General features: G+C 44.1%; 1 protein-coding gene across 1 annotated transcript in view; it reads right to left on the reverse strand.

The window, feature by feature from the left end:
- LOC120909614 (zinc finger protein OZF-like) overlaps positions 1 to 4,743 on the reverse strand; it is a 713,034-nt gene that overhangs the window by 575,103 nt on the left and 133,188 nt on the right. The window lies entirely within an intron of this gene.

A 4,743-nucleotide genomic window follows, 5' to 3' on the forward strand; every position in this document is an offset into this window, starting at 1 on the left:
AGAGGTCAGGAGTATATCTTACTGTATATAGCACAAGGTACAGAGTGCAGAGGTCAGGAGTATATATTACTGTATATAGCACAAGGTACAGAGGTCAGGAGTATATCTTACTGTATATAGCACAAGGTACAGAGTGCAGAGGTCAGTAGTATATCTTACTGTATATAGCACAAGGTACAGAGGTCAGGAGTATATATTACTGTATATAGCACAAGGTACAGAGGTCAGGAGTATATATTACTGTATATAGCACAAGGTACAGAGTGCAGAGGTCAGGAGCATGTCATATTATATCAATCTTAACCACTTGCTTATAGGGCAGTGTTCCTGCCCAGGCCAATTTTCAGCTTTCGGCGCTCTCACACTTGCGAGAGTACCCAAATTACATTTTTATCATTTTTTTCTTTTGGTGGTATTTAATCACTGCTGGGGGTTTTATTTTTTGTTAAACAAACAAAAAAAGACCCCAAATTCTGTGGAAAAAAAATATTTTTCATATTTTGTTCGAAAATTCTGAAACAGCTAATTTTTCCTCCTTCACTGATGGGCATTGATGAGTCTGCACTGATAGGTGGCATTGATAGGTGGCACTGATGGGCACTAATAGGCAGAACTGATAGGTGGTACTGATTAGGCAGCACTGGTGGACACTGTTGAGGCTGTACTGACACAGAGCGGTAGCACTGATGGGCACTAATAGGTGGCACTGATGAGGCTGTGCTGGTGGGCACAGAGAGGTAGCACTAATGGGCACTAATAGGGGGCACTGATCAGGAGGCACTGATGATGCTGTGCTGATAGGCGGCACAGAGAGGTAGCACTGATGGTCACTAAAAGGAGGCACTGGTGGGCACTGATAGGTAGAATTATGGGCAGTGATAAGGTGGCTCTGATGAGACGCACTGGTGGGCATTTATCAGGCTGCGATGAGGCTCCGCTGATGGGCACTGGTAGGCGGCACTAATAAATGACACTGATGATGAAGCATTGATAGATGGCACTGGTGGGCATTGATTAGCAGCACTGCAGGGAACTGATTAGCAGCACTGGAGGGTACTAAGGGGACCGATGTCTCTCTAACAGAAGCCGGTTAATGGTTTTCATCTTTTCTTCCTCTGACAACGTGAGGGGAAGAAAAGCCGATTACCAGCTTCTGTTGACTTACTTGATTAGCGGCCATTGGCTGACAGCTGATCAGGTGGTAAAGGGTCCGCTGTGATTGGCCCTTTACCTCGACCTGTGATCAGCCAATTGCACGCAGGCAGAGCGAGAACGTCCATGTACCCCCTCCCGGCAAAGGAAGTCCATGCTGTAGCCATCTTTCGGCTATAGCGCGGGTGCCAAGTAGTTAAGAAAGTTCAGGGGTCAGGAGCTTATCTAAACTGTCCTCAATACTACAAGATACTTGAAGACCAGGCCTTTTCATGACATTTGTTTCTTACAAAAAAAATATGTATTTTTTGCTAGAAAATTAAGTAGAATCCCCAAACATTATATATATATATATAGCAGAGACCCTGGAGAATAATATGGCAGTTGTTGCAATATTTTATGTCACATGGTATTTGTGCAGTGATCTTGCAAACACATTTTTTTTTCTTCTGGGCTAATAAACAAGGAGCTGTCAAAAATAACAGAGGTGGGGGTGTTAGCATATTCTTGGAGGGGAGCTCCCCCCCAACTCCTATGTATGTATTTTTGGGAACCTCTGGAGGGGTCTGTGTTCTGTCTCTTATATTGGTGATCATTGATCAATAGGAGAAGGACCACCTTATATCAGAGGTCAGTGTAGGTGTCTCTTACATTGGTGACCAATGAGAGAAGGACTCCCTTATATAAGTGGTCGAGGTAATGGTCCCTTACAATGGCAGAAGGACCCCTTTATATCAGTGTAGGGGTCCCTTCAATGGTGACCAACGGGAGAAGGCACTTATATCAGACTATAAATCATGTGCATAAAAAATATATAAAAATAAATAACATAAGATATTCATAATGTCCACGTATAACTCAAAGTCCTTCTGATAATCCCTGGCTGGGAAAGGCAGTAATATATTTCTATCCCTCTTGGTGGGAGTGGAGATGACCCATCTATAAGGATATACAGTACATACACACACAGCACAAGGCCGTGTTCACACTACGAGATGTTTCTGGGGGCTGCAGTTCCTCTGAGCTCCACAAGATGGTGATCTTCTCACGTCTACCCAGACAGAAAGTCTCTATGGAAAACAAACAGGAAGTGATGTCAGGTAAAGACAGGAAGTTCCGGGTGAGAGGTTAGTTGGGAGGAAGTAGAGAAGACATTGCTGGAATTGGCAGCAGAGGAGGTAATAAGATCTTATTTTCTATTTACACCCAGTAACCCCGTCATGTCCGTCCTCTTCCTCCATAGTCACTGTGACGTCTTTTATCTCCAGCAGATGATGATACACACATATATAGTGTGGAAACCTAGATTAACCCCTTCAGGTCCAGGAACATTTCCCCACTTACGGGGGCTTGAACATTCTCTTTATTTTGGAGATAAATTCTGGTAATTTGGTCCTCTGAACACACATTATTGATAATAAATGGACAAAACAATGACCTTCTTGACCATACATGGTCTACATAGGGCAATTATTACACTACACAGGCAGCCAATGGGCAATCATTACCATATGCAGCCAACACAATGATGGAGTGCAGGGGTTAGTAGTATGGAGCATAAAGCCCCTTATTTTGTGGGTTAGGAGGAAGGCCGGCCAAGCATATGTTTCATCATTGGTGTCAGAAGAAGGAAAATACTAATGCCGCATACAGACGATCGGACATTTCGACAACAAAACCGTGGATTTTTTCCCGATGGATGTTGGCTCAAACTTGTCTAGCATACGCACGGTCACACAAATGTTGTCGGAAATTGCGACCGTCAAGAACACGGTGACGTGCAACACCTACGACGAGCCGAGTAAAATGAAGTTCAATAGGCAGTGCGGCTCTTCTGCTTGATTCCGAGCATGCATGGAATTATGTGCGTCACAATTGTGAACACACGCTTGGAATTTGCGACAACAAGTTTTGTTGTTGGAAAATTTGAGAACCAGCACTCAAATTTTTGTTGTCAGAAATTCCGACAGCAAATGTCCGATGGACCCTATACGCGGTCGGATTTTCCGACAACAAGCTCATATCGAATATATGTTGTCGGAAATTCCGACCGCGTGTACGCGGCATAAGTGTTCTGAGGGAAGTAGAGGAGCTGAGGGATAAGTGGGGCTTAGGGACCTTTGATAGATTTTCCGGGCTAAGGAGTTCTGAGAATAGAAAGCTGTGTTGTTCAGGGGGACTCTGATAGGGGGTCTCTTAGTCTGTAATACTCCCCATCTGTTTCTCAACTCCAGTCCTCAAAGGGCCCCAACAGGTCATGTTTTCAGGCTTTCCATTATTTCGCACAGGTGATTTGATCAGTTTTACTGCCTTAGTAATTACCACAGCCGTTTCATCTGACGGAAGTCCAGAAAACATGACCTGCTGGGATGCCTTGAGGTCTGGAGTTGAGAAACACAGTTCTAGGATACCAAAGGAGGGCACTTGTTTGTAGAGGAGGTCTTTTTGTGCAGCAAACCAATTCAGAAGCAAAACAAAGCCGACAGAGAATTTTTCAGGCCAAGAAGTTCCTGAGACCTCAAAATTTTAATAATCACTAAACAGTCCAGACTAAGTGTGTTCCCATGGGGCTTTTAGTTCTACAATGTACAGCAATCCTTCCATCAACCCCCTCACATTCTATGATTGTGTGACCAATACCATCCAAATAATTTTTTCATATTCCAAAGTTATTTGGAAGCCTGTGAAAAGACGTCACGGATGAGAATGGAGGAGGACCGAAGTCACATGACTGAGAAGATACTAAATTTCACCCTGGAGATCATCTACCTGCTGACCGGAGAGGTGAGGAGGATTCTGGGAGGTCACATGACATCACTCGTATCTCTATTAATAAAACACAGACCTGACTGGAGAGGTGAGGAGGATTCTGGGAGGTCACATGACATCACTCTTATCTCTATTAATAAAACACAGACCTGACCAGAGAGGTGAGGAGGATTCTGGGAGGTCACATGACATCACTCTTATCTCTATTAATAAAACACAGACCTGACCGGAGAGGTGGTGAGGAGGATTCTGGGAGGTCACATGACATCACTCTTATCTCTATTAATAAAACACAGACCTGACCGGAGAGGTGAGGGGGATTCTGGGATTCTAACATGATATTCCTATTGGTTCTCCAATACAGAGATTTCCTCTTGTGAAGTCAGGTGATCATATGACCATCACAGTGCCTCCTTGTGACTCCCTAAAACCTGAGAGACACAACATGGAGAAGATTCTAGAAGTCACCAAGAAGATGATGGAGCTGCTGACAGGAGAGGTGAGGAGGATTCTGGGACATTATCCAGTAACAGACAAGGGGTGTGTCTGGATGGTGACTGTATCATTGTGTGTGTCAGGTTCCTATAAGGTGTCAGGATGTCACTGTCTGTTTATATATTCAGAGTGGAAACCTCTGGGATTATAATATTATTGTTAAAGAAGAGTATAAAGAGGAGGATGAGGAGTATGGAGTGATGGAGGAGTATTCAGAAGGACACAAGGACATGATGGAACCACCTAATACCAGGAACCCACCAGAGAGATGTCCCCGTCCTCTGTATTCCCGGGATTCCACACAGGAAGATCAAACTATCCCTCAAG

The sequence above is a fragment of the Rana temporaria genome, chromosome 8 (genome assembly GCF_905171775.1).
Source record: "Rana temporaria chromosome 8, aRanTem1.1, whole genome shotgun sequence".
NCBI classification, from domain to species: domain Eukaryota; kingdom Metazoa; phylum Chordata; class Amphibia; order Anura; family Ranidae; genus Rana; species Rana temporaria.